The sequence below is a fragment of the Quercus lobata genome, chromosome 8 (genome assembly GCF_001633185.2).
Source record: "Quercus lobata isolate SW786 chromosome 8, ValleyOak3.0 Primary Assembly, whole genome shotgun sequence".
NCBI lineage: Eukaryota > Viridiplantae > Streptophyta > Magnoliopsida > Fagales > Fagaceae > Quercus > Quercus lobata.
The window spans coordinates 35,405,277-35,426,151 of NC_044911.1; the positions used below are offsets into that span (position 1 = coordinate 35,405,277).

The window sequence follows — 20,875 nt, forward strand, 5'->3', positions numbered from 1 at the left end:
ATAGGCAATAGTCATAAAAGCAGCGTAATTCCCTTCTTTGTCACAGCTTTCCTCAGAATCAGAGTTGGATGAATCTGAGTCACTCAGTGTCGTGGCATACACATTGACTTTTGATTTCAAATAATTCAGACATTCTTTCTTAAAGTGTCCATGCCCATTGCATTCAAAACACGTGACACCTTGTGTAGATTGGGATCATTTTCCATCTTTCTTTTTGAATTCCCTTTTCTCCCTTCCTAAACTTTGGAATTTCCCTTTATCACCAAATTTACCATTATTCTTGAATTTCAAGAATTTTCAGAAATTTTTCACAAGGTATGCAACATCTTTGTCAACCACATCCTCATCTGATGAGTCATGGACTTCCAACCTCTCATTAATGGTCTTATGAGCAAGAGATTTGCTCTTCCGTTGAGTGGGCAGCGACATTTCATAAGTCTGAAGGGAACCAATCAATTCTTGAACTTTGATGTCATCAAGGTCCTGCTCACTTCAATCGCTATCACTTTGGCACGAAAGCTTTCTGGCAATGACCGAAGGATCTTTCTTACTATTTTAGAATCCTTCGTTTTCTCCCCCAAATTGAACTTGCTGACAACCACCTCATTCAGCTTGCTATAGAAAGAGTCAAAGGACTCATCCTCACTCATTTTGAGCTCCTCAAACTGAGTGGTCAGCATTTGCAACTTGGTGTCTTTCACTTTCTTCGTGCCTTTATAGGTGGTCTTCAATATCTCCCATACTTTTTTGGCAACGGTAATGTGAGAGATCCTGTAAAACTCATCTAGAGACACACCACAGAAAATCACATTAAGTGCTTTACTGTTAGCATTAGATGCGGCGAGTGCTACCTTATCCCATGTGGATTTGGCTTCCTCAGGCCTGGTCCAACCTATATCAACAGCATCCCAAACAGATTCATCAATGGAACATAAAAAAGCTCTCATGCGAACTTTCCAAAATGCATAATTACTACCATCAAAATATGGAGGTGCATTTAGGGATTGAGAATGGTCCATCTCAATATGAGGTCAAGGATCACACTATGGTAATGAAACCAATAACAGTGTTCCCACTCCAATACCAATTGAAAGTTCAAATAGTGTAAAAATACCCTTGAACGTTTAAACCCCCAATTTACAAATTACCAATTCAAGCTTAATATCAAACAATTAATGTGCGGAATATGAACATAAGCTTAATACAGAATTGATAAACAATCTAAACCAAATAATATCACATCCACGACAGAAATTAAATGGCAAAGATTAAGGGAAGAGAGATGCAAACACAAGGACAACACACGATGTGTTATCGAAGAGGAAACCGAAGCCCTCAGCGTAAAACCTCTCCGCCGCCCTCCAAGTGATAAACAATCCACTAGAAAATGTAGTTGGGATACATGAACATCAATAGACCCTCCAAGCCTAATCTACCCAATGTATCTAAACCCTCCAAACTTCTTGCTCTAACGAGGTTGCGCCGAACCTATTTCTTTTCTGGCTTCCTGGATTCCGCTACTTGACCATAGCATCAACTAATGTAAAATTGCTTCCTTCCTAACTGCTTCCCAGAACACCAAACAGTCCTCTCACAGTAATGGATATGGTGAGAAAAGATTTTGGTAAAAAGACCTCTCAAGGATTTAACAATGGAGAGGAAGAGAGTAGAGGAATTTAAAGAGTCTCTATATGAAGATTGTGGATGAATCAATCTTGTTTTTCTCTAGGGTTTCTCTCTCAAAATTCTCTCTGGAAGCCCTCTTTCTTTCGTGGGTATAAGGGGTATTTATATTGGGGTGAGAATGGAATGTGAAGAGTCAGGTTTTTCAAAACAGGGCTGGGTCGCGGCTTGACTGAGTTGCGAGTTCCAGCCGCGAGATAACTGAACGGCCAGTTGTCCTATTTTGTCCTGTAGTGCTCCAGCTGGCATGACACTTCAACTTCTGGCATGCCTGGCACATGTGCTGCTTTTGCCGACTTGTAGCCGCGAGTCACCCGCGAGATCCAGTCGCAAGTCTCTGTTTTTCTTGCACACTCTTGAGCGTTTCAACACACTATCTCACTCAGTACCCTTACAACAATTCCACCTAAATACAGGGTTACTAATGCTGAAATACAAGCAAATTTGACACGGAATAAAGCCAACAAGATGGTTGATTAAATTCAACCTTACATGTATCTTCTAGTTCAGTAACACGCATAGAGTCCGATCTTGCATGCCATTGTCCATTTCAGGACATATTTTAGTAACCATTCAAATCTAAATTACTGGTAAGTAAAAAAATAAAATAATTTCAGGTTTGGAGACTAACCAAATAAAAATGAGTCTAAACTCTTGTTTGGCATGTATTCATAGAGTAACATTTTTTCATCTCCTTCTATGCTGAAAGTTTAAAAACGTGTATAAACACCTTTGAACGTTTAGACCCCCAAATTACAACTTAACCAATTCAAGCAATATGTCAAACAACTAGTGTGCGGAAACTTAACATATGCTATAATATGAAAATGGTTAAAAACTATCTAAGCCAAAACAAAATAAAATCCACAGCAAATAATAAAAAGGCAAAGATAGAGAGAAAGGAAGATGCAAACACAAAGACAACACGCGATGTGTTATCGAAGAGGAAACCGAAACCCTCGGCGTAAAACCTCTCCGCCACCCTCCAAGCGGAAAAAAATCCACTAGAAAATACAGTTGGGATACATGGACAGCAATAGACTCTCCAAACCTAATCTACCCAGTGCACCTAAGCCTTCCAAGCTTCTTGCTCCAACAAGGTTGCGCCGAACCTTTTTCTTTTCTAGCTTTTCGGATTCCGCTATTAGACCGTAGCATCAATCAATGAAGATTAGTTCCTTCCTAACTGCTTCCCAGAAATCCAAACAGCTGTCTCACAGTGATGATGATGGTGAGAACCAGGTTTGGTATAATGCCTCTCAAGGATTTGACAATGGAGAGGGAGAGAGTTGAGGAATTTGAAGAGACTCTAAGGTATAGATTGTGGGTGAATCAATCTTGTTTTTCTTTAGGGTTTCTCTCTCAAAATTCTCTCTGGAAGCTCTCTTTCAATCGTGGGTAAAAGGGGTATTTATACTGGAGTGGGAGAGGAATGTGAAACGTCAGGTTTTACAAAATAGGGGTGGCTCGCGGCTTGACTAAGTCGCGAGATCCAGTCGCGAGATAACCGTATGGCCAGTTGTCTTGTTTTGTCCTGTAGTGCTCCAGCTAGCATAACTGTTCATCTTCCAGCATGCTTGGCACGTGTCCTGCGTCTGGCGGCTTGCAGCCACGAGTCACCCGTGAGTCCCAGCCGCGAGTCTCTGTTTTCTTGCACACTCTTGAGCAATCTTCACTCTATCTCACTCACTACCCTTACATCAAACCCACCTAAATACAAGGTTACTACATGCTAAATTACAAGCAAATTTGGCACGGAATAAAGCCAATTAGATGGTTGAATAAATTCAACCTTACAATCTCCCCCTTTGGCTATTCCGTGACAAAACCCTAAAACAGACTCTAGACTTAACATGTGAGTTGGGAACAGTTGAACAAAACTCACTCATACCTAACTCTAGAAGCTGTGAAGCACTTGAATCATATGAACATAATACTCCTGAAACACAACAATACACCATGATCATTGTAAGCAGAAAATTATAAAATGCATATGAAACAGGCAATATGTGATCAAGCAAAAATGGAGATAAGAAACAAACCATGGCTTGATCAACCAAGTGAACACCACAAGGTAGTGATCACAGTGCTCATTCACACTTGGAATGAACACAAAGACATACAAGTTAACAAGCACAAGGCAAGACACTTGTATGTGCAACACTCAACCAATGCATAGTACACAGGGTATATGCATCTAGGAATAATCCTACAAGGGCACAAGAGTGACAGTATATAAACCAAAATGCAAGACATTTAGATTAAAGTACTGTTTTCAACATAGCATAAAAGCTGCAATAAGCAAGGTACAAACCATAAAGCCTACAAACTATGTATAAAACATTAACCCTAAAAGCTTACAAAAGCACATGGGTACAAACACAAAACATCCTAAAAAACATCATCAAAATATATTGAAGTTTAAACCAAGAGTATTAGTATAGGTTAAGAGTTAGAAACAACTATACACCAAAAACACAGTGTATCAAACCCATAAAAACATTAAATAGTCCAACAAACATAAACCTAAACCTATAAGTTTAGAGGATAAGACTAAAAAACGAAAGTATAACAAAAGTATGTGTGTACTCCCCCTATCACTATGCACACTTCCCTTTGAAACTTTCTCCCCCTCACTGAATGCTCTCCATAGTCTCAAGACGCATTTGGACATGGTTGTTTGTGGAGTAGAGAAGTGCCACAATCTCATCAATGCGTTTCTGAATATGGTCAAGTACACTCTCGACTCTATCAGTATGAGGAGCAGTCTGTGCTTACGGAATACTAGCCGGTGAAGTTTCAGGAACAGCACGTGAAGTAGATGTGGTATGTGTAGGTGTCTCTGATTCAGGGGCAGATGGAGTAACCGGAGATATGTGAGCACTCCTTGGTGATTTAGAGGAGTGACTTCTGCTAGCTTGAAGAGTGAACAAGGAAATAGGACGTTGACGAGTCAACATTTTTCCATCTGTAGGAGGAATAATGCCTTCACGAAGAATGAGCTTCATGATGAGACTGCAAAATGGAATAATTCCTCGAGCTGCAGTTCGACACGCGGTCTTCCTCAAGGTGTAGTAGATGTGAGCACATATATCAATGGAGGCTCCTGTAATAAGGTCACAAAGGAATAGAGCTCTCCCAAGATTGATGAATGTAGTGTTGGACAGTGGGTAGAGATTGGTGAACATGATCAACTCAGTGTGGTCAGCTCTGGTGCAAACTTTGCGGTGCTGATGGATGTTCCTGCGCTGGATACTTCATGATCGGATCCTAGGATTTGTAGAATTTCTACAACTTCTGGAGTTCGTTCATCGTAAGGAGTTAGATTCACATTCTGAGGTCTAGTGATGCCGAGAAGATCTACGATGGAGTCTGGGGAAACGCTAAACTCTGTTCCTCTGACCCAGAAAATGAGTTGAACTCCAAGATCAGTTGCATTGGAGAAGCATTCTTTGACCAGCTCATCCATTGGATCATCAAAGTTCCCGAACAAGTTTGTCCAATCTCGTTTCTCAAAGATTCGAGGGATAAAAGTAGTCCCTAAGGTGTTAAACTCTACCACCCGTTCCACTATAGTAGTTGACTTGTCAAAAACGTTTGAGTAGACGTGTGAGTTAAGCGGAAGTCTGAACCTATCCTCATTGGGGTCTTGAGATGCCTGAGATGATAGTCGAGTCCTTTTAGCAACTGGTGTTGCTGGTTCGTCAGCAACAATGTCTTTACCCCTGGAAGATCGACGAGACATCTGTAAGAGAACAGGCCCACAGCAAAGAACCAAACAACAGTACCACACAAGATAAATGTCAACAAGATTCAGTGCAAAAAAAATTTCAATACATAAATACAAACTGAAGATAGTGCAGACCCAACCAGACTTCCAACAATATAAAGAAGCACAAAAAGACAGGTGCAGCAAAATGGTGATAGTGCACAAAGGCATAGATAGACAAAACAACTAACAAAACTGTCAATGAGATAGGTTATCATGACCATGATATGCAAACAGATACAGCATTCGAACATTTAGAGCAGATATCATAAAAACACTCCACAAGAGATATGAACATGGGAAAATATTTCAACATGAAGTAACAAATCATCCAAACTAGAGCACATGGTTGAGAGAAATCCAATACCACATTATGTTATCATAAAAACTCAGTAACCAATACCGAAATCCAACATCAATACTCAAGCAAGTGAAATGAGCAAGTCAAATAAACACCAAACCCATTTAAGAAAAGATATTCAGACTCAACAATAGGCAAATATCAAAACAATGAAAAATACATTGTGACCACTCAACATGAAAATAGATGAGAACAATAGCAAACATAACAGGCCATACCCATCACACAAAGAGAGAAATGTTTCGAACACAATATCAATCCAAACGGTAAAATAAATATCCATGAAATAGGTAAAATGAGATTGAGAAATCAAAACCCATACCTTTTCTTGATGATTTAGACAAGAAATGAAGCACCAATGAGATTTGAAAATGGATTCACGGAGTGTTTGGGAAGGAGATAGTTTAGAGAGAAGATGAACAGTTACAAATGTTCGAGAGAAAACTGAAAAAGATTTAAAAACTGCTCCTATTTCTGCCAAACACGCGTTTTTCGCGACTTGATTAAGTCGCCACATAGTCGCCAGTTCAAGCCGCCAAAACACTCAAGGACAAAAATTTGAAAAAAAAATTTCTAAGTGTTTTTCGCGACTGGAAGGTCTACCCGCGAGTGAGTCGCGAGCTGAGCCATGAAAATCTCTGAGTAACCCTCGCGACTGGACCTTCCACTCGCGAACAAGTTGCCAAGAATGACCCGCGAAGACGCGACTGAGGCTCGCGACTTGACATACCCGCGACTTAGCCGCCAAAACAGAGCAAAATTGGATTTTTGAAATTTTCAGATTTTTCAAACAAAATACTTTCCAAAAAACACCTAAAACACTCAAAAAACTTTTTGTGCTTGAATTAACAAAGATTGAGCATGTAAAAACACATTTCATCAAGTACAATCACACAAATGAATATGGCATTTATTGAACATAAACTTGTGTGTTGTGTGTGGATATCAACAATGAGATAGTCCTTAGTCTAATGTGAAGCTTCAATGATCAATTCAGCCAAGACATACACAATTAGCACTAGATCATGTGACCCATCTCAATTATAGAAATATGTATATATGACCTCCCACAAAACTTGATAACTTAACTTGGAGCTTTACATTTGACTCCACTTTTAATCATAACATTTGATCTTTTTGATCTTTTGAGGCAATCACCTCTCATTGTGAGAGCGATATTTGACATTTCACTTTAATGAACAAGCCTTTTGCTTTTTGAATGACCATTTTCTTTAATATAAAGTCGCTTACCCTTTTTCCTAGTTCAAAAACGTGTGAAAACACCTTTGAACGTTTAGACCCCCAAATTAAAACTTAACGAATTCAAGCAATATTTCAAACAACTAATGTGCAGAAACTTAACATATGCTATAATATGAAATTGGTTAAAAACTATCTAATCCATAACAAAATAAAATCCACAAAATGGTGATAGTGCACAAAGACATAGATAGACAAAACAACTGACAAAACTGTCAATGAGACAGGTTATCATGACCATGATATGCAAACAGATACAACATTCGAATATTTAGAGCATATAACATAAATCACTCCACCAGAGATATGAACAAGGGGAAAATATTTCAACATGAAGAAACCAATCATCCACACTAGAGCACATGGTTGAGAGACATACATTATGTTATCATAAAAAACTCAGAAACCAATACCGAAAACCAACATCAATACTCAAGAAAGTGAAATGAGTAAGTCAAATAAACACCAAACCCATTTAAGAAAAGATTATCAGACTCAGCAATAGGCAAAAATCAGAACAATGAAAAACACATTGTGACCGCTCAACAAGAAAACAGGCGAGACAAATATCAAACAAGACACGCCATACCCATTACACAAAGAGAGAAGTATTTCAAACACAATATCAATCCAAACTGTAACAAAAATATCCAGGAAAAGGAAAATGAGATTGAGAAAGCAAAACCCATACATTTTCTTGATGATTTGGATAAGAAATGAAGCACCAATGAGGGTTGAAAATGGATTCACAGAGTGTTTGGAAAGGAGGAAGTTTAGAGAGAAGATGAACAGTCACAAAAGTTCGAGGGAAAACTGAAAAAGATTTAAAAAACTGCTCCTGTTTCTGCCAAACACGCGATTTTCGCGATTGGAAGGTCTACCCGCGAGTGAGTCGCGAGCTGAGCCGCGAAAATCTCTGAGTGAACCTCGCGACTGGACCTTCCACTCGCGAACAAGTCGCCAAAAATGACCAGCGAAGATGCGACTGAGGCTCGCGACTTGACATACCCGCGACTAAGCCGCTAAAACAGGGCAAAACTGGATTTTTGAAATTTTCAGATTTTTTAAACAAAATACTTTCCAAAAACACCTAAAACACTCAAAAATATTTTTGTGCTTGAATTAACAAAGATTGAGCATGTGAAAACACATTTCATCAGGTACAATCACACAAATGAATATGACATTTATTGAACATAAACTTGTGTGTTGTGTGTGGATATCAACAATGAGATAGTCCTTAGTCTAATGTGAAGCTTCAATGATCAATTCAACCAAGACATACACAATTAGCACTAGATCATGTGACCCATCTCAATTATAGAAGTATGTATATATGACCTCCCACAAAACTTGATGACATAATTTGGAGTTTTACATTTGACTCCACTTTCAATCATAACATTTGATCTTTTGAGTCAATCACCTCTCATTGTGAGAGTGATATTTGATATTTCACTTTAATGAATAAGCCTTTGGCTTTTTGAATAAACATTCACTTTAATATAAGGTCACTTACCCTTTTTCCTAGTCAAATACTAGAATGTGCGACAGGCTTTTGCAGCTCAATATCTCTTTTCATTTGGAGATTTACATTTGGTGAGCTCTTTTTAGCAAAAACAAAAATAAATAGTGGGAAGATATATAGACACAAGTCTATGCATGTCTCAAGATCAACAAAACCATTCACTAATCATTCATGACAAGTTTGAAGATCTATTTACAACAATCACATAGATTTCAAGATTTTTCTCACAGTGATATGAGTGCATGAAAACAAGCAATGTTCGAAAATGCACAAAGTCATTAGCATAAAGGTACAAGGCAAAACAAGTTTTGAGACAAAAACTCAACAAAGTCAATCAAGCTTTTTGATTTTCTAAATTTTTATGTGATTTTTGGATTTTTGACACAAGAAGCAAAAAGATTGATAAGACAAAAATAAAAAATATGCACAAGAAGACAAGCAAACAACCAATAGAAAAAACAGCAAGTGGAACAAACAAACATTGTCACAAAGCATAGGAAGTATTAATGCATGGACATGTTCTAATGCTTATGCATGAGTACCCTTTTTCACCCACACGTCACTTGCGTTTGGGGTGATTTCCTTATAGGATTGGGTACGGGAGTTAGGGCTTTCAAACCTTCGTGAGAAGCTTTCCAAGCAGTTGGTGAATGCACCAATCATCTTCATCACGTTCATCATTTCGGGATCACCATTCTGATCTCTAGATTGATCACCTGCCCAAATTCTTCTATCATTTCTAGGTCCTCCTGACCTTTGAGGAGTTGCACTATTCTTTGCTCTCAGCTTTTAGCAATTTGGTCGAGTATACCCTTGAAGTCCGCAATAATGACACACATAAGTCGCTCTAGGACCTCTTTGTGGTCGTGGGCGTGACTTGGCACGAGATTCAGACCTGCCCACAGATTGATTACGGGGATTCAGCATCCGTTGGTTCACCACATTCTTCTTCTCCTTCACCTCGAGCTTCTCACCAGTAAGGTCAGCTACAACTGAATCTTTGGCCTTTACAAACTTCACTTCTTTAGTGACATTTCCAGATGAATTACTTCCTCCGGTGTATCCCAATCTGGATTTGTCTGAAAAGCTCTTTTGAGATGAGAAAACATCATCTAACTTCTTGGTGGTGACCCTCTCTATTTTAGCATTTGCTTGCACAACCTCATTCTCAAGAAATCTCACTTTTGTGTAAGCTTCGGACAACTCACCATTCAATGTTTCTATCTCACATTTGGCCTCCCTATATCGGATTAGGAGACTTTTGTAGTCCTCCTCAGCCTTCTTCATTTTTCTCACAGCAGCCTTGGCCACCCTTGCGTACTCACCCGACTTCTCCAAGAGTATGTTATAATTCTCTTCAAGATTTGCTGTGCTTTCATCTTCTTCAGCATCTGATTCTTCAACAATTCCTAGTGATTCATCATCACTATGTTCTCCAAGGTCTTGTACAAGCAGATTCAACTCATCAGAAGACTCAACATGAGCAATAGTCATAAAAGCTGAATAGTTCCCCTCTCCATCACAGCTTTCTTCTGATTCTGAGTCAGATGAATCTGAGTCACTCAATGTTGTGGCATACAATTTACCTTTCGATTTCAAATAATTCGGACATTCCTTCTTAAAGTGTCCATGCCCGTTACATTCGAAACAAGTGACACCTTGTGTGGGTTGGGATTCTTTTCCATCTTTCTTTTTGAAATCCCTTTTCTCCCTTCCAGAACTTTGGAATTTTCTTTTATCATCAAATTTGCCATTATTTTTTAATTTCAAAAACTTTCTGAAATTTTTGACAAGGTATGCAACATCTTTGTCAACCACATCTTCTCCCGATAAGTCTTGATCTTCTACCTTCTCATTAATGGTCTTTAGAGCAAGAGATTTACTCTTCCGTTGATTGGGCAGCGACATCTCATAAGTCTGCAGAGAACCCACCAGCTCCTGTACTTTGATGTCATCAAGGTCCTTGCTCTCTTCAATTGCTGTCAATTTAGCACGTAAACTTTCCGGCAATGATCGAAGGATCTTCCTTACAATCTTTGAGTCCTCCGTTTTCTCCCCCAAGTTGAACTTGCTGACAACCACCTCATTTAGCTTCCCATAGAAAGAGTCAAAAGACTCATCCTCACTCATTTTGAGCTCCTCAAACCGAGTGGTCAGCATTTGTAACTTGGTGTCTTTCACTTTCTTCGTGCCTTCGTAGGTGGTTTCCAAAATCTCCCATGCTTCTTTGGCAATGGTAATATGAGAAATCCTGTGAAATTCATCTGGAGACACACCACAGAAAATAGCATTGAGTGCTTTACTGTTAGCATTAGATGCAGCAAGTGCTGCCTTATCCCAAGTGGATTTGGCTGCCTCAGGTCTGGTCCAACCAATCTCAACAGCATCCCAAACAGATTCATCAATAGAACACAGAAAAGTTCTCATGCGAACCTTCCAAAAAGCATAATTACTTCCATCAAAATATGGAAGTGCATTTAGGGATTGAGACCTATCCATCTCAAAAGGGAGTCAAGGATCACACAATGGTAATGAAACCAATAGCAGTGTACCCGCTCTGATACCAATTGAAAGTTCAAAAACGTGTATAAACACCTTTGAACGTTTAGACCCCCAAATTACAACTTAACCAATTCAAGCAATATGTCAAACAACTAGTGTGCGGAAACTTAACATATGCTATAATATGAAAATGGTTAAAAACTATCTAAGCCAAAACAAAATAAAATCCACAGCAGATAATAAAAAGGCAAAGATAGAGAGGAAGGAAGATGCAAACACAAAGACAACACGCGATGTGTTATCGAAGAGGAAACCGAAGCCTTCGGCGTAAAACCTCTCCGCCGCCCTCCAAGCGGTAAACAATCCACTAGAAAATACAGTTGGGATACATGGACAGCAATAGACCCTCCAAGCCTAATCTACCCAGTGCACCTAAGCCCTCCAAGCTTCTTGCTCCAACGAGGTTGCGCCGAACCTTTTTCTTTTCTAGCTTCCCGGATTCCGCTTCTAGACCGTAGCATCAACCAATGAAGATTGGTTCCTTCCTAACTGCTTCCCAGAAATCCAAGCAGCTGTCTCACAGTGATGATGATGGTGAGAACCAGGTTTGGTATAATGCCTCTCAAGGATTTGACAATGGAGAGGGAGAGAGTTGAGGAATTTGAAGAGACTCTAAGGTATAGATTGTGGGTGAATCAATCTTGTTTTTCTTTAGGGTTTCTCTCACAAAATTCTCTCTGGAAGCTCTCTTTCAATCGTGGGTAAAAGGGGTATTTATACTGGAGTGGAAGAGGAATGTGAAACGTCAGGTTTTACAAAACAGGGGTGGCTCGCGGCTTGACCTCGCGGCTTGACTAAGTCGCGAGATCCAGTCGCGAGATAACCGTATGGCCAGTTGTCCTGTTTTGTCCTGTAGTGCTCCAGCTAGCATGACTGTTCATCTTCCAGCATGCTTGGCACGTGTGCTGTGTCTGGCGGCTTGCAGCCGCGAGTCATCCGCAAGTCCCAGCCGCGAGTCTCTGTTTTTTTGTACACTCTTGAGCAATCTTCACTCTATCTCACTCACTACCCTTACATCAAACCCACCTAAATACAGGGTTACTAAATGCTGAATTACAAGCAAATTTGGCACGGAATAAAGCCAATTAGATGGTTGAATAAATTCAACCTTACATATGCAATAACCCAAAAGTCAAACAAGATTCCGATGCTGAAGTTTAGCAATTAAAACAACCTCATTCTTAAATTCCTCCAAGCCTTGCCCTGAACCACTCGAGAGCCTCTTTATAGCAATTTCTTGTCCGCCTGGAAATGTACACTGAGAGAAAACTCCCACAACCATAAGCACCATCCATCATTAATTAGAAACTAGTAAACAAAATGCTATATTGATTGAGTACTAAAAAGGTTAATACCTTGTAAACAGGCCCAAAGCCCCCTTGTCCAAGCTTTTTTGTATCTGAGAAGTAATTTGTAGCAGCTATTATGCTTTTCAAATTGAAAAATGGTACATCTATGCCTTTTTTCTCATCTTCTCTAAATTGGTCTGAATCTATCAAGTGATTGAGCTTCAGAAGCTTTCTCACTACATCAATAGCTGTATAATTATTCACTCTAATTGTAAATGTTTGTTCTTCAGGGTGAATGATTGTGACTGGATATGTACCACCAGCCGGCCCAAAGCTAACTTGGCCAGAGGTATCGTTGCAGTTGAAATGTGAGTACATAGGATCACCACAATCTGGTCCGATGCTTAGTGGATAGGGAATTATTGTAGTGCCACAAGGCTCACAATCTCTTTTTGTCAGTTCTGCAAAAAGAAATGCCCAATATCAACAGGCAATGTAATCATCTGCAGTCCTCTAAAACTCCACTGCTTTTATTAGTAACTTTTGTTATTGAAAACACATTAAATATCAATCAGAGCATAACCATTTGTCCCCTCTTTTTTAGAACTAATATTGTTATCATTTGAACCTAAGACCTACCCCAGACTCAACTCCTCTTCTTTCACAACAGAGCCAAAGCCCAAGGATATTGTGATTTTTTATTTATTTTTATAATTTGGATAAGAAGGGATATTTTAAATTGGTACTATTGATTAGGCAAGACCTGGCCTCATAATAACCTAAATATATGGTGCATTTTGTGCTCAAGCTGGATAATTATAAGTTAATGCAATTATTAAGAATTGCTAGATAAAACAACAATGTGAGCTCTTTCCTGAATTTCCTACTATATAGCTTTAGGCTATAAGCTTTGAGCAATATGAGTTGATGTCATTAAGTTTCTACAAAGCTTGGCCAGACTTTGGGCCGTCAGGATCAACTAACTATTGCCAAATTGTACCTTGCATAGTAAACTGCAAGAAGAAATTAGAAGCATTTGATTGATTGGACTTAAATCATTGCAATGGATGTAGAAAAATCTCATTTGGTGCCAAATCAAATTCTCCTATCAGGATACAACACTTGGCCAATCATGCAACAGATGAAACTGACTGATGTATTGGAAATATTAACCTATTAGAATTTGGAATTGATCAATCAACATCAATATCCCGAAATCTGCTATATAGATTCTACCATAAACAATAAGAAAAACCAAAATTAAGTACCTATATCAGAAAGCTTCACACGAACATAGAGGTCAATGCCCCCTTCTATCTGCTCCTGTATATTTTTAACTTCATTTGACCAGAAATAGCATGTGCCGTGGCGTATCCTTTCTGTAATGACATATGAATAAGCCTGGCAGTTACAGTCGCTACGGCATTCCTTTTTGCATTCATCTGCACTCCCTTTTTCTTTTGTGGTACTTTGAGTTCCCACTTTCATCATCTTCAAGCTCAAAAAGTGATCAGCCATAACATTATTATTATTATTGCATATGGGGGATTTTCTAAAGCAGCCTTCTGACCTAGACTCAAACCCAGGTAGACACTTGCACAATGGCCCATTCCCAAGATTGCAGATACCAAAGTCCCAACAAGCATCGAACACGCTACATTTATCTTCTGGTTCCCACCAGATCAAAGACTATGAGGCTTTCTCATTGTCCCAAATATAAAACTCTACCCTACCAGTGAAATTCATTACCAGTCTATAATAATGAAAACTTTCAGGGATTTGAATAGACTTGGTAAGATTTAATTTTGTGGGCATTTTTTTCCTACTGAAATTAGATAGCAAGGAAAATATGGCAAGGAAATTATTATCAGAGTAAAAAAGGCTCCCTGATACTCCAATCTTCCAATATGGGCTAGTTTTTTTTCTCGACAATGTACTGGTTTTCTCCGTCTTGATCTTTCTGGAAAATGAAGTCCCCTGGGGCAGGATGGTCTTGACTTTTCCATGAAGTCAGAAGCATCGTTGAACTCATCTTCATTCCAGGAAGAAATGTGTCAGTTGGAAGATCAAAGCTTTGCCAGAGAATATTTGCTTTTGATTCTGAGACAACTTGACCTTCAATAAGAACTAAGTTCCCAGAATCCAAGAGCTTCACTGTCCTATTAAAAGAAGTTGATCCACCTTTATTAGCTGACCACAACTTTTTAGCATCCTCCAGCACCTGTAGGTCGCCATCGTCTGTAATGGTAAAAACCCCAGTGGTTTTGGACAGTGGATTATCGCGGTTAGCAACCCATACAACTACACTTGGACTTGACTTATACCATATCCCTACATATCTTCTATGCTTAGAGCTTCCATTAGGGGTGAAAAAACCAAGCTCGAATCTTTTTTCGGCCGATACAAGAGATTCTTTCCGGCTGTCATTAATTGGATTGTTGAATGTTGTGGTATCTCCAGCAGAGCAAAATGAAATTGAAGTTAAAAAAAACAAGAATGTGTATATGGTACAGAATGAAATGTGACTTGCAGATCACGTAAAGACCATTGTAATTCTGCTTTTGCTGCTTGTGGTTTCTGTTATGAGAGAATGTGGAAAGTTATGCGCGCTGTTGTGGACTCGTAGTTCACTTATGTGATGGCCACGAGGTCTTCTGCTGAAATCCAAGTCTTCTAGCTGATAATTATTAAATCTGGTTTCCTTTTCACTGAATAGTCTACGCGCTTAAAGTTGACTTGGTCAGGAAGTTACAATGTAAGTTTCAGTTTGCATGAAACAGGTGAAACAGGTTAGATTTTTTCTATGAATTGTTGTCATGGTAATGAGGAAACCTTGCTTTTTAGTGATTGACATACATGACACTTAATTGTAGCCCACTTCGATTCATCAATTGAGAGTGTAATATCAATAGATAGATGATGTGATAACCACACTCCACTTTGACAATCCCATGTAGCGCACAATTTTGCAGATATATTAGCCAATGGCAACTATCTACTAATATGAAAACTGATGATCATAAATCTTTTTCTTTTTTCTTTTTTTACTTTCTTTTTAATTGGTGTTAGGTTTTAGATTGAAAAATTCCATGACAATGTAATAAATAATGATCAAGTTTGTAATATGTTGATCAATGATCAAGATCGCAATGTGAAGATGCAACTCAAAGAGACATTTTATCAGGATTTCAACTGCCTTGATTGATCAAACATCAAGTTTTGATAGACTTTCATTCTCTTCTCAATTGATTGAAAGATGATTTTTGATAGCTAATCCTATTTGATTGTGACTTGATCAATCGGAAATCATGAAAACAAAATCTAATGTGTTTTAACTAAAGGCAGGTTGCCTTGGTTTTCGTACCATACTTGCATAACATATAAAAGACTTTTTATAAACCTAACTTCACACAAGGTTTAGAAAGATTGTGGTCGTGCACCGTAAACAATGATAACCTTAACCTAATTTGTTCAACCTGTAAGTTCGAAATGTCAATATTCACTACAAAGTTGCTACCATATTGGTAATCAAAACTAAAACCACAAAGTTTATCAACCCAATATACATATCACTGTAGTATTCAAACCTTCAAGAAGAGTCATTGGAGTCAATCAAAAATTCTAGTAGTGAACATAGATGGGTTGTTCCTGAAGGGGTTCATGTACAAAGAGTTCAGACATTCTGAAACTATTATAGTTCAACAGGGTAGTGTCTAGAGTAAAGTGAGTTTAACTAGATTTTCTTAGTTGGGTTAGGTTACACTTGGAGTGTTTTTTTTTTCCTTTGGAGTTTTTTCAAATAGTTTTTCACTTCATTACCAAATTTGAGTTACTATTGTCTCTTGGTTTACTCTTTAGATTTGGTACTTGTTGTGGTTGTGATTAACTTAACATCATTAAAATCGCTAATTAACTTGGCATAATTGTTAAATAGTTAATTAATTGACTAAAGTACAATTTTAGCTCTTAAAATTTGGGGTTGTTTTCCGTTTGGTCCTTTATATTTTTAACTTTTCATGTTGGCCCTTCACATTTGATTTCATTTTCATATTAACCCTGTCATCCATTTTTGATAATAATCTGACCATTAAGTGTCAAATAAGTGGCATCCATTAAATCACATTAGTATAATTTTTGGTATTACTAGATTATCAATTGAAATGAACGATCGGGGCAATATGATACTAAATCAAATTATAAGGACCAAACTAAAAATAATTCCAAAATTTAAAAGTAAAAGATGTACTTTAATCTGATTAATGAGTTTACATAATATTTCTCATTAGGAATTAATCCTGAAGCAAATAGGCAACTTGAAGCTAATCAAAATGTTAGTTTGAGTAGTTGATGAACTAGGTCCACGATATCAAACAAACAGGCATAAAAAATTAGAGCCAAGCTAAATTAGCATTGAACTGAAATTTTAGTTGAAGGATCTTAGTTTAAAAAATAATAATAAATCCTTCCAATTTTTGTTCTTCCTGAATTGACAGATACAGAAGAAAACAAGATTAAAAAACAAGAAGTTAGTTGTCTTTGAAGTAAATTAGCTAAGCACAATGGATTAGAAACCAAATAAGGGTAATATCTCCCGAAGAAGTCCATAATTTTGGGGTCACGACTATTGTTAAAAAAATAAATACCATTAATCTTCAGTTTAGTGGTAGTTTCTTGGAATAATAAAGCAACAGCAAGTAAAAGCACCTTTTTACTTTCTTTAGAGAAAAAAAAATAAAAATAAAAAAAGAGAAAGTTAACTTTAATAGCAAGCACCTGGCAATACGTCAAACGGTCAAAGGTCTTCGCCAGTCCACTAAATCGTGTTTCGTTTTTAATGTTTTTAATTTTTAGTAGGCGTAAATGTACTTCTAGTTCTTATATTTTGGCTTATTTTTATTTTAGTCCCTACATTTTAATTTTACTACTTTTAGTCCCTAAATTAATTAACGCGTTCTATTTTGGTTCTTTCCGTTAGCTTACTACCAAAAATTGCTTAGGTGGTAAACGGAATTATTAAAATAATAATTAAAATTTTTTATTTTACTATTAAAAATGCCACGTCAACTTATAAATTAAAAAAATTTATTTATTAATTTTAACTAAATAAAAAAATTAAAAACAGATTTTTTAAAAAAGAAATTAAACTAATTAAATTTAAAAAAAAAAAAATCCTTTACATTATGTTCTTCCCAGTCATCATGAAGAACATGTTCATGTTCTTCCCCAAATAATATGTTTGGTTGTCGAGGAAATTAAAAAAATCAAGAACATGCCAACATGGAACACGTAAAATCAAAGGGCACAGATCTACAAAATACAAAAACCTTCAAAGATGCAAAACACAAAGAACACAAACCCAAACCCACCCCTCAATCTCTAGCAAACCTAGAACATCACATGAAAAATCAAACCCTCCATACAAACATCAAACCCAGTGTTGATGATCATTTTCGGAAGCCCAATAGAAAGAAGAAGCCCTACAACATGGGCAGAAAAGAGTTATTAAGTGGATAGAAAAACCATTAAGCCCAAACAGCAGGAATAATGGATTGCAGACCCATGAAATAAACAAATGGGCCTTGAAGAAGTAGACAGGCCTAAAGGAGCCAGGAAAGAGAGAAGAAGAAAACTCATGGGCAGTATGTGATGTAGAAAAGTAAGAATGGGCCATAACAGGCCCGGAGTAATGAAAGTAAGGAAAGTAAGGGGTTGATGGAAAGTCCATGAGTCTCAAGAATGAAGGATAAGGTAATTGAGCCAGAAAAGCCTAAAGGAGTTAGTAAAAGCCCATGAGAATGCAAAGCTAGGAAAAGGGCCAAAAGGGCCCAAAGAAAGTAAATGGGCCAAGGATGCCCAATGTAACCAAAAAAGCCCAAATGACTATACTGAGTCATTGAGGGAAGAATAAGCAACAAGCCCAAAGAGGCCCAACAGGCTTGGGTCAAATAACGCCACAACAGGAATGACAGAGCAGTACGGCAGGACATGCAAAGACTGCAAAAAAGATCAAGAGAGTGGACTGAAGGAGGAAAAGCCCACGACCAAGCAAAAGCCCAGCCCCAAAAGGAGCAGGCTTTAAAGAATGAGAAGCCAGAAAATGGTTCACGCCATAAGAAGCCAAGGATAGGCGGCAGGATGTGCGGATAAGTCTCCAAACCATGGCGAACGAGTGAGCAGTAGGCAGATTTTGGATATACATGGAAGTGAAGCATGCGTAAGGCTTAGATATCACCAGCCTGTACCCAGTTAATACAGGAGGTGGTGAGGTCATGGATTAGAGGTAAGAGGGCATGGTTTGGCAGTGAGGAGAAGGGAAAACCTATTCTGGGGTTTCTGCTCAAGCTCTTTTGGAGGAAACGTCCTGCTGGGATGACATACCACCCAAAGGAAGCAAGGATGAGCTGGGACCACTAGGTGCATACCATAAGGGATAGGAAGAGAGAGGGAGCACTCACACTGCAACACGGCAGGTAAACAAACAAAATAGCCTTCTTTGTCTAGTGTCACGGCCAGTACAGGTAAATGGTAGTGGCTAAGCGACTGGTAAACCAATAAGTGGTCGGTAAGGACACCTAGACCAAACAAAGGTTGTTAAAGGATAAAATAGTAAAATCCAGTCATAGTGAGCACTATAAAAAAGGGCCTTGCCGTGTTCAACAAGGGATCACGGTCAGGATCACAATCACAAACACTGTAATAGCAACCTCTAGGAGAGAATCGCAACAAAATGAGTAAACACTGAGAAAGAAAAGGAAGAAAAAAAGAAAGAAATGAAAAACTAGGAAGGATAGAAAATAGGGAGTATAGAATGGCAGGCATGCACCAATAGGTTGATCTTCTCTCTCCCTCTAAAGCCCTGCTCTCTATAAAAAAAAGACAGAGGATTCTCATTAAACATAAACCATTCAGGCCCATTCCCTCAAAGTAATTAATTTCTTTCCCCTGAGAGATTAGTCGCATTAAGGAAGTGGTTTACCTTCTTAGTTTCAACTCCGCAGCATTACTTGGCATGGCAGACTGATTTTTCCCTCTTTAATTCAATAACCCCATTATTATTATTCATCATTTATTTCTCTACTTTCGGCCGACGAGATGCCTCTTGTCGCTCCCTTTTATTCATTTTGTCTACTATTTCTTGTGTTATCTTTATTATATTTGTCTGCCATAATTTACCCATAGCAACTCTGCTTGCCATGGGCCTGTGATCAAAGCCTAGCAAACGGGACATAGTTTGTGTACAAGCTAGACCAAAGTGAGTTGTAGTTGGACTGATCTCGACTCCCTTACTCAGAACACTTGGGTCTAATACCGCAAGAGGCAGCCCAGCCCAACATTGTAAAAAAGGCCCACTACACCCAAAAACAAACCCATAAATTTCAAACCCAAATTCGAGAAACCCGTAAACAAACCCATAAATTTTAAACCCATTGATCTAATAGAGACCCACTGATCTGTAAGAGATTGGAGATAAACCACCGTCGACCTCAGCCCCTCCACTGTCACCAATCAGTCCATCAAGCCATTACAACCCACACCAACGTCAAACCCATCCAATGATCCACCCTCACTGACCACCACTTCACAACCATTGGTCCGAGAGAGAGCTTTAGAGATTTTTCCAAATCCATGATCTGAGAAAGAGACTTTAGAGCTTTAAAGCTTTAGAAAGATGAAAGAGAGAGGGAGATTTTGGTCTGAGAAAGAGATCTTTAGAGATTTTCGTTTGGGTAAGCAATCCTAGATCTACGATCTCTCCCTCTTCACCCAACCTCCAACCCAATCGCACTCCTTCTCACTCAAATTCGACCACAGATACTTCCCCACCGTGAGTCCAATGTAGAATGGAATTTAAAACGCCATAGTCGATTCCGGCTCCATAATCCGGCATTTGTGCTTCAAGAGCCGGTTGTGGAAAATGATTTCTGAAACAAACTGGTCCGTCCAGTACCACGTCGAAGCTAGGTTCTCCAGCACGATCCCGGCCAGCCCGGTTGCCACCAGACCTAACCCACCGTTTTCCAGAGCGTCGCAGCGTGAGGTCCACGAGTTTAACCGGTCTCAATTCGCGAGAATCTTTGCGTTAAACACTGCAGGGAGGTCGTACACATAAACCCGACCCAACCCGCATTGGTCTTTCAGGTCGGGTGAGGTGGAATTGGAAGCTTGCGGCAGTTAGAATTGGCGATCGTCGTCGTGAGTGTGGGTGTGGGGGTGGGGAAGAGCAAGACAAGGACAGAGCGGATAGTGAGGATCTATTTTTTTATTTAATTAATTTAATTTCTTTTTTAAACAATTTTTTTTTAATTTAGTTAAAATTAATAAATATTTTTTTAATTTTATAATCTGACGTGGCATTTTTAATAGTAAAATAAAAATTTTTATTATTATTTTAAGAGTAAAATATCATTTTGGTCTTTAAATTT

General features: G+C 38.4%; 1 pseudogene across 1 annotated transcript in view; it reads right to left on the minus strand.

Moving 5' to 3' along the window:
- The window catches only part of LOC115956792, a 34,675-nt pseudogene extending 15,212 nt beyond the window's left edge, over positions 1–19,463 (minus strand). The window contains exons 1-5 of the transcript XR_004084309.1: positions 19,429–19,463; positions 13,721–14,977; positions 12,519–12,913; positions 12,277–12,421; positions 2,315–2,380 (exon numbers count right to left, since the gene is read on the minus strand). The product of XR_004084309.1 is annotated as a G-type lectin S-receptor-like serine/threonine-protein kinase At4g03230 (transcript). The remainder of the gene's footprint in view (positions 1–2,314; positions 2,381–12,276; positions 12,422–12,518; positions 12,914–13,720; positions 14,978–19,428) is intronic.
- Positions 19,464–20,875: the final 1,412 nt, after the last annotated feature.